This window comes from Aythya ferina (genome assembly GCF_964211825.1).
Source record: "Aythya ferina genome assembly, chromosome: 8".
Classification (NCBI taxonomy): domain Eukaryota; kingdom Metazoa; phylum Chordata; class Aves; order Anseriformes; family Anatidae; genus Aythya; species Aythya ferina.
In genome coordinates, this window is record NC_140304.1 from 12555640 (window position 1) to 12565200 (window position 9561).

Sequence of the window (9561 nt, forward strand, 5' to 3'; positions counted from 1 at the left end):
GCAAGTTCTTTCACACCATTAATCACAGAGAAGAGCATCCAAAAGCGTCAGAGGTAAACTGGCAGCAATTTTGGCATCCCTTAATACGCCAGGCTGGGAACTGCACTGCTTCAGCAACAGCTTAGCAAGGGCTTGGTGCCTTCTGGCCAGCCAGCTCGAAGCTGCTCCTAGTTTTGTCAGCTTGTAACGAAGGGCTGACCTGTCTAAGTGGGATTGTATTCGGAAATAATTGCTCAACATATCTCTGTCAAATTGTGATTGACTGCTCTTTACCAGCCTGGCTTTTGTAGCCTTTGTTCTCCTGCCCGTGCACCTCTTGACAAATTTGCTAGCTCTTACCAACAGTGGCTTAAACAGCCTTGCGATAGGCACCTCAGGAACTTGTACAACCGTAACCACACTTGCAACCTGCAGGCTTCTCAGCAGACCTGTGATGTTCATAGGTCAAAAGCAGCTGTGTTAGTACTTACACACAAAATCTTTGTTTAAAAAAAAAAGTCTATCTGGCCCTTATCTGAGCAGAATTGCAGATGGGATGCGTATTAGGAAGCATGGCTCCAGAGGAGCCAACAACCCAACAGCCCAGGAGTGGGTTCGGTTTGGAGTGCTGTACCATGGCAGCAGTCTGAAAATTCACTTTTTTGATGTTTATCTCATTTCTTGGGGGTAAGGGCTGACTCTTAAAAGAAAAGGCTGAATGAAGAATCATCTTATTTTTCCCTGAGCATTAATTTTCTGTTAAATTCTCTTTTTTTTTTGATGTATTGCACATTTTCCAACCAGATTATTTTTGGCCAGTAACAAAAGGTTAATAATAGCCATAAAAAGAAAATCAATCTTTGATTTTTTTTCCACCAAGGTAATAAAGGAGAATTTTTATAAAGGTTCTGGTTTTGCACGTAGGTGTGTTCCCCGAGAAGGCAGACACATTTTTATTCTCAACCATTTATGAATTGCAATAACATCTCAAGTCTTTGTGAACCAATGTTTATTTCTTTTTCATTTTGACCTTTCCCCTGTGAGAATTCATATCCAGAGAAGGAGCAGAAAGAACTCTGTGAGGAGCAACCTAAAGAAAAAAGGGAGAGGGAAAAACTCTGGCTTCCTAACAGGCCATAAACGCTGCAGTGTCTGCTCTTACCCGTTCCCAAAAGCTCTATCAGTTAATGTCAGGGCTATAAAGAAGGGTGTAAGGGAATCTCTGGTGCCTTGAATCAGTGGCGCAATTATTTCAGCCCAACGTGCTCTCAGCAGAGCTTCTCTTCGCAGGCTGCCCCAGCCCGGTGTGCCAACAGCCTCTGCAATTGCCACCCGCTCGAGTTTTTGGGTGCTTTCCCATCTCAGCACCTAAATGCAGGCAATGTAAGAGAGAGAATAAATTTGGGGATTGTGAGGGTGAGATAGTGAAGGAGAGTGATCTTACAGACTGATGTTTATTTTTTAAATTACCTGTGTTTTAGCATGCTTCTAAAAATCAGTCCATCAGCCTGACAGATTTACACCCTTCCATTACCACCTCAGTACCACTCATTCTTGTGGCATGTTCAAAACAGCTTCGGGTCTTGGAATCACCACGTGCTGTGCTTCTGGACTGCTGAGATCCTGCACCATGCTTTTTGGTTTAAATGGTGGTGCTGCAGTTTCAATGGGGCGTTTGTGTGAGTGAATTATCAAAATCTTCAGAGCCAGAGGCCATTTCAAAGTGGGTGGTGGTTGGGTGTTTTGGGGCTCTGCTGGAAGTACCCAGAGCTTGGAGATCAGTCTGAAAACAGCCTCCTGCAAGCTCTGCTTGCTTGAAGAGTGTGCTTTTAACTGAGCAATGACGTGGAAGGAAGGGGAGCGTATCTGTAACCCAGCAGTTACAAAGCAGCTCGGGCAACATGACTGTAATATCAATTTCTAGCTTTAAAATATATCAAGACATGAATAAGTTTTCCTTGCAGAAGGTCAAGCAACAAAGGGAAACCTTTTTTCCCCTGTTGAAGCTTCAGTTGTGACAGTTTTTCCTTGCAATGCGTGCTGTGGAAAACTGCTCCTGGGGCAGGGTTGGATGCCTCTGACTCTGGTCTCCTCCTGCTGCTCTGGCACAAAAGCCCCGTGTAAGTGGTTGTCCTGTGCAGGGAGCATTGCAGCTTTCAAGTCTACAAAATATGAGTGCTGTCTTAAGAAAGATGAAGGGCATCCTGCTCTAATAATTGTGCAGTGGGAGGGAAAATGATGAATGCTATCTCATATCTACAACATCAAAACAGGAGACTTGAGACTCATCCTGGTCTTGCTGTAGAGGCACTTCTTTTGCATTTGTGTGTAATTTTGTTTTCTGGAATAATCCATGCATTCAAGGTATGCCTTTGGGTACGCGTGGGTACCTGTCCTGGAATGGTTACTCTGCTTACTCTGAGAAAACTCTTCAACTCGACCTGGCCACGTGAATGAGTCTTAAACGCTGTTAGTTGCTGGTGGGTCCGTGTCACTCGGTGTACAGGGTAATTAAGGACTACGTCTAAAACAATACTTGGGTTGCTGCTGAGTTAAAATTGTGCCCAAATATTCCTCTGTTTTATGACTTAAACCACATTATCGTGCAGTTCTATTAATCAGCTTATCGATGTTATAGAAATCATTTGTACATGTAAAACTGCAGTCTAATTATAGTACTTCAGGGTTGAAAAAAGTTATAACAACAGTTTTTGTTTTATTTGCTGACCCTTCACGTCCTCAGTAAAGGCACATCACTGTACAGAGACTTCGGAGCTGCTGTCAGTAAGCTTTCCATGGGTCACCCACGGACCCTCAAGGGTTTGGGGAGGAAACTTGAGAACCAAAGCTGGAATCTGCCAGGTTAGGAAGTCTGTTGCTGGTGTGTGTGGATTTTGTTTTACTCGTTCGTGCACTTTTGTCATTTCAGTGAAAGGCATCGTGTGCCTGTGGCTGCCTGCAGTGAGAGTTGGTTGCTCCTTGGTGCCAATGCTGATGTTGCATCCGCATCTTGTACTAACTCCCAAGGCAGCACAGCTCTCTGAAGCCGTGCTTGCTAGCTTGTGATTTGGAGCTAGCTGGGTTTACTTTTTCAAATTTTTCCTCCAAGAGTAGCAAGAGGAGCGTGATTGCCTCCTTGGCTTGTCTTTTTTCCCAGTCTCCTGCCACAAATGTCTAGCAGACAGCAGCTACCATCATCCCCATTTGCATGCTAACACCCTGGTGAGTCAGAGAGCTTCTGGAGACCGGGACGTGGAGTGGCTGTCCCCTCGTAATACCTTCGGTCACGTCTTCATTGGAAAAAAAAACCTTTTCAAATGGAGACAATACAAACATAATAAATGGCAGGGAGGGTTCATCTCCCTCATGACTCAATCCTTCTCAAACAACATTATTATTGACTGGCCTATTGGTTGCCAAAAAGGAAAATCAATTGTACTAGAGGTAGTTGCTGGGCCACAGATCATGGGGCTAACCCAGCAGAGACAGGTTGATTTTTATCAACTGCGCAAAGACTAATTTCCACTATTAGCTAAAAGTGAAGTAGAAATTATGGGTATGTCAAATATTGCCAAGATTGGTGGTCTGTTGGTTTGGTTTTGTTTGTTCAGTTTTCCTGTTTTCCTGCCTGACTCTTGAAGGATTTTGTGCGCAGAGGGTAAAAAGAAGCGAGAAAAAGTCAGACCTCCTTGCCTGCAAGTCACTGCCTGTATTTTTTATTTTTCTTTTCAACTACGTTCATTCTGATTTCACAGCAAGAAAATGAACTGCTTCAGTGTCTTTGTGGGTCTTGTGTTGGAGGCAACATTTGGAAGTGAAGCCAGTATCAGCCAGCACACATCCTCCCCTGCCTTCGTGCCTGTGTTTTTCTGTAGGGAGACGTTGAGGAAATTGGTGTGGGCATCTTGATGGTTCTTGACGAAGAACCAGAGGTCCCAGGCTGTGCCTGCACAGCTTTCCCCTCCCTGTTGACTCTGTGCCTGTGTCCATGCAGCCCCCCCCCACCTATCAGAGCAAACACCGCTGTAGGTAAGGTGCCAGCCATCAGAGTACTCTGCTGTTAGGGCCATTCTCTAAACCTCATCAGATTTAAAAAGGAAAATACCTGAGCCTTGTGCCCTTTTTGTTAATGGCCCTGGTATAAATTTTCCCCTGAATATACTAAAAGCTTGGCTCGTAAAGCCATGAGGACCCTCTCCTGGATCTGACGAGTGCTGCAGAGGTTTGGCGGCGTTACGCTCGCCGCAAGCAAATGCCACTGCAGGTGCTGCTGAAGTGACCATCGCTGCAGTAGGAAGCACGATGGCAAATGGATGAAGAAACTAAACAAAGATGAAAGGCAAGGCAACGAGTAATGAGAGCAGAATTATTAACCACAACAGTTTTCTTCCTTCTTTATAGCCCCCCCCCCAGTCCCTATCTCAATATTTCTGTACTCGGCTTTGCCAAGCAGATCTCAGAAGACTGCAGGCTTACACCCCTTCAGTCCTGACGTTGTTGCCAATGGGTGTGAAATCCATTAGCCAAAAGAAAGGAGAGATCTGCTTAGTGACAGAGGGTAGCTTTCTACATTAAAGCATTGACATGGTGCCAGTCACACAGTTATTAGAAGTGGCACCGCTCCATGTCTCTCCTGTGGGTCTCTCTGTGGAATGGAGATTGGCAGCAGGTTGAATGTTAAATGGTCACCACTCAGCAGATGCTGATTTTACCTACTGGGAGAAAAGTCCCTTTCAGCAGAAGCATTTGCAAAATGTTTGCAGCTCTTAATATATGCTGGGGGATGCAGAGACTCGTCCCTGGTTCGTGCTTCTGAAGACACCTCAGGTCTCATCAACACGAACTCCAGATCGTAAGGACACGGAGATGTTTCCTTCTGCCTGTGCATGCTGATTTTTTTCTTTTTTTTTTCTGCATTGTCTCTTCCCATCTTCCAGCTTGACATGTACAGCCTTTGTTTCTTCTGCTCCCTGTAGACGTATGAATCATTGCTTCGTTGCTGGTGCAGCAAAGCAGTTGGCACCCTTGCCCCGGCAGCGCGCGTGCAGCACTGCCTGCAAAGCAGGCTCACCAGCCTGCTTCGGTGTGGTTCCAGCAGTGATTTCAGGACCCACGCAGTCCTTTCAACCTCTCCGTGCAAAAGCAGCGTTTGAAGAAGTGAAATCCAAGAGCCTGTCCTGAAAAACTAGCGGCAGTCTGCATTGTTTTACCCTCAAAGCTGCTTTCAGGGTAATCAAAATGCAGGGATTAAATCGAGGGACCAGGGACAGCAGCACATTTTAGGGAATTGCTGTGGGATCGCGTGGTTTGTGGGCATCACCTTGTCCTGAGGGCTCTGCTGTGCAGAGGGAGGCACTCTGCGTGGCCAGTGCTGGTGCAGGAGGAATGCAGTTTGCCACCAGGCACATAGTTTTATCTCGGGCAGGCTCAGGAAGCGTGACCACGCTCTGCATCAGGACACCTTGTGCCTGTTTCCATACCTGATTAGCACAGCTTTGTGCAGCGTGGTGGCTGCAGTCTGCGTGCTCCCAGGAGCCAGGCCAGCAGCAGGTAGCTCTTAGATGGGTGCAGGTGGCACTCTGTTGCCTGTCATGTCCTGGTGCAGAGGAGAAACGTGTGTTTTATTCCTTACTGGCTGTACATGTCTTTGCAGATGCAGGAAATGTCCTTACCTCGAATTGCCTCCCTGCAAGGACTTGGGATGGTCCCAAGCCCCATTGTCCCAGGGTCATCTTCGAAATAAGCACCTGCCATTTCTGAAGTCATTGTTGGAAATGCTTTAGCCCCTCATTAAGGCATTTGGTGAGCTGCACAAACAGGATACCAGTGGCAGCTGAGCTGGTTTTGCAGGTGAACACATCACCACAGGAATGGTCTGCAGCCTTGCTTCATTTCCTACATCCCAGGCATCACCGTCTGTGCCAGGGGAAAAGCCTTTGCCAAGCAGCCAGATACTGTGCTCAGGGGAGACGGTTCCTAGAGAAAACTTGAAGAAGTTTTCCCTGCTTTGGAGGAACTAAATCCTGCCACTGGTCTTCTCCCTGAGGAGTTTTCAACATGGGAGAGTCTGGGTTTACTTCCCAAATGGCATTTTGTATTCAGCTGTTGTTGGTTATCTCTCCCAGTTTGTTTAAAGTAAAAAAAAAAAAAAAAAAAAATTCTGAGCACATCACTGGGGCATGCTGAATTTGAAGGCTTTGATGCAAAGAACTTTTACTAGTTTCCTAGTCCTAAATAAGATTGACTTTATCCCAACACTTCGGATGTTGGGACAGTAATGCTTTGTGCTTTCTTTTTAAAAGATATTAAATAAGATTTTTACTAATTTACAGCTGCTGCTTGACTCCATGGGTCATAAGTGGCAAACTGCCACTTAAAATGGCAAAGCTAATTTAGGTTTCCACCTCTAAACCTCTATATCTCATTTCTGCATCTGTGATTGTAGTTGTCAACACAGGACTCTTTCAGTCTCAGTATCACATCCCTCACAGCAGGAGGAGTAAATGCGTAGGGAACAGAACAGGGTAAGAATAGAGGTAGTTTTATATATTTACCCAAAGCGTGTGGCTTAGAGGCTTCCTAAGCCCCTGCTGTTATCTTTGTGCTCCTGGATTTTCCTTTGATAATTTTCTCTCGTCCCTATATGGGTCCCAGCCTTTTATGCTGGTGGGAGCTCTGTGGTTGAACTGCATTTGCTTTGCACGTGCCACGGTGATTTCATGCGGTAGCCCATCGTTCTGGTGCAATGAGGAACAGGAATTGTTCCCCTGGTTACCTTTTCTGTCCTGCTTTTGGCTTTATCAGCCTCCTTGAGCCTTCTTGATCACTTCTTTGTCAGACTGAGAAGTTTAATTCTAAATTAATCTGTTTAATTGTGCCCTATTTGGAAGCCGCTCAGTAACTTTGCACCTCCTTGAATCATTTCTAGTTCCTCCATGGTTTCTTCCAGACGTGGGAGTAGCTCTTCTCTGTGCCCCTGCTGTAAGTGCAACATGAATCTTAATGAAGCAACATAATGATGTTTTCTTACTTCTTCTCTTTTTTTCTAATGCCTCCTTTTTGTTTATTAACTGTTTATTAAGTGTCCTGTCACTCTGAGATCTCTTCATAGCATTTTACAGTCAGCTTTGCTTATGCTGCTTTGGAAGATGTAACAGAGGATGCTTCACTCTCAGCCTGCTTCCCCTGTTTGCTTACGTGTTTGCTTTACAACCCAAGCCCTTGCACTGAGCCCTTGGAGTGATCACCAGCAATTGTGCAAGTTTATCCCTTCTCCCTATTCAATCATTACCTTTGTAATCAGCTACCAGTCAGTGCAAGGACCTTCCCTCTTGTTCTCTAGCAGTAGCATTTAATAGCTTCTGAGAGGATGCATTTGGAAGGCTTTTGGAAATTCGTGTGGACAGGAACCCCTGGGGTGAGATGCAGCAGAGGGCTCAGCGGTGCTCACCTGCACAGGGAAGCAAAGGCTGGGGCTTTTCTCCCTCTGCATCTCGCAAGGTGAGTGCTTCATTGCTGGAAAACAGCAAATCCCACACTGCAGGAACTTTCTGGCTTACCTAACAGTCTGGTTGGTTGTCCCAGCTTAAACATCCCGCGTTTAAATGAGCCTTCTGTCTCCTGCTACAAGGCTCAGCTTGGCTGGGCTAAATCAGCCTGTCCTAAGAAGGGTTTCTTACAAAATGAAGGCCTGAACTTAGATGAAGGTGGAAGGTGCACTGAGGCTTTCTGCTGTGTTTTCTCAGGTCGGGACCTGGCTTTCTGCAAGCTGTGTTCCAGCCTTTGAAAAATTGGTAAACTTCCATCGTCTAAATCTGTTCCTCCTGTTCCAGCCAATTAAACATTAAAATGAGCATGACAAATAAGTGTTCATTTATGGGTCAATAACTCCGTAGTGTGTCTGTGACATGACTGGCTGAGACAATCCATTTCGGTACCGTCCTGGGCAAGCCGACATCTTCAAGTATGTAATTGCTTTTATACAGAAGGAGAAGTAATAAGGATAATGTAGCCATCAGGCCTCGACTCCCGAGTTCAGAAACTTCCCCTTGCCAATCAAATTTCTTCGGTATTCAGCCCGGTTTGGTCTCATTGCAGAGGCATTATTGTGCTGTCAGAAAATACCCTAATTGATATATATGCGTTATCTCCAGTGTGGGATGTTACCTCCTTGAAGGCGCTCGGTTTTGTCCACCAGCCAAGTAACCATCCGTGAGGAGGCCTTCGCGCACGCGCCGTGGCACCAGACAGGGTTGCCTCGTCCCTCTCCTCTCCCCCCACCCATTATATCTATATTTTCTCAGCACTATTAGATTATTAAATGCTTAATGACTATTCCATTCCTGCTAACTCTACTTTTGATGAGCTGCAGCGATAAAACTTTGGATCGGCAACGTGTGCGTCTGGTTCCTTTATAGGAAGGGCACATTTGGGGAGCTGAAGTAATGGGGGATAAAACTCAATTAATGAATAGAAATAAAAAGAAGTAAATGAGGTAATCAAACTCGGAGAAATTAGTATTGGCAGGTTCTGAATGATGCTTTTGGATGAACAATCTTTCAGAATCCTTCCTTGTATGCTGCTGCCGTCTCTTTATTTATTATTAAAATAACATGATCCATGAGGCGCTCGGGGTGACTCCCAGCCTAGCTAATTCTAATTAATCCAGTCAGGGAGAGCAGCAGGGTAAGTGGAGCAGTCTATCGGATTGAAATTCATAACTTAATTGAGGTCAAAGTCCCGGGTTGGGAGAACAAAAGTCTTTCGCTGGGACCAGGCAGATCAATAGCAATAAATATCTGGCTTGGTTACAAGTAGCTTATAGTGACGGATTATCTGACACTGGGCAGAGGTCTTGGTCTTGTTGAGGGCAAAGTCCTGTGGCATGCCCAGGGTAGGGTGACTTTCATCAGTGCTCCCTCCAAAACCCCGAGGAACTCCTCCAGGGCTCGTGGGAGCCGCAGAAGAAGGACGCCCATAACGACGTCCACATGAGTCGTGCCGAAATTTGGATTCGGCTTCTCAAGGTACGGGTGTCTCGGAAGTAGCACAAGGGCACGTGTCACATTAGTGCTGACGGAGGTTGGAAGAAGTTGCTCAGACTTACAGGAACTTGGAGCTAAATCACAGCGTGTCCAGAGAAAGGCCTTTAGGACCGGGGGAGCTGAGCGGTGGATTGATGGGCTTTACGCCAAGCCTGTATTTATAGCACGTTTACATTAGATGAGAGAGGAAAGTTGGAAGAGGGCAGCGTAAATAACCACTAAGGTAGCTCTGTCGTGGTGGAGAAACCAGCAGAGGCAGGTGTGGGTTCACCTGATCTTCAGAAATGCAGACACTCTCTGCTCTGACCTCCAAAATGTTCCCTCTGCGTGGGTTTGTATCTGCCAGCGATGGCTGGGACCCCCAGTCCTTATCCATGGCTCTACGGTGTGACTTTGAGAGTCAGCTGCAGCCCTGGGCCCAGGGGAAGAAGCCAGCAGGTCCTACCCTGAGCCCTGGGCACCGTACTGTCCACGCAGCCCTACCTGCTGGTTCTGGAGTATTCAGCAGCAGTAGCAACCTCAGGAGCTTCTCTGAGCT

The 9561-nt window shown here is 46.2% G+C and overlaps 1 protein-coding gene across 4 annotated transcripts in view; it reads left to right on the top strand.

Moving 5' to 3' along the window:
• ACBD6 (acyl-CoA binding domain containing 6) overlaps positions 1 to 9561 on the top strand; it is a gene marked incomplete at its 5' end in the record, with an annotated part of 74565 nt that overhangs the window by 37945 nt on the left and 27059 nt on the right. The gene's annotated exons all lie outside the window — the stretch shown is intronic.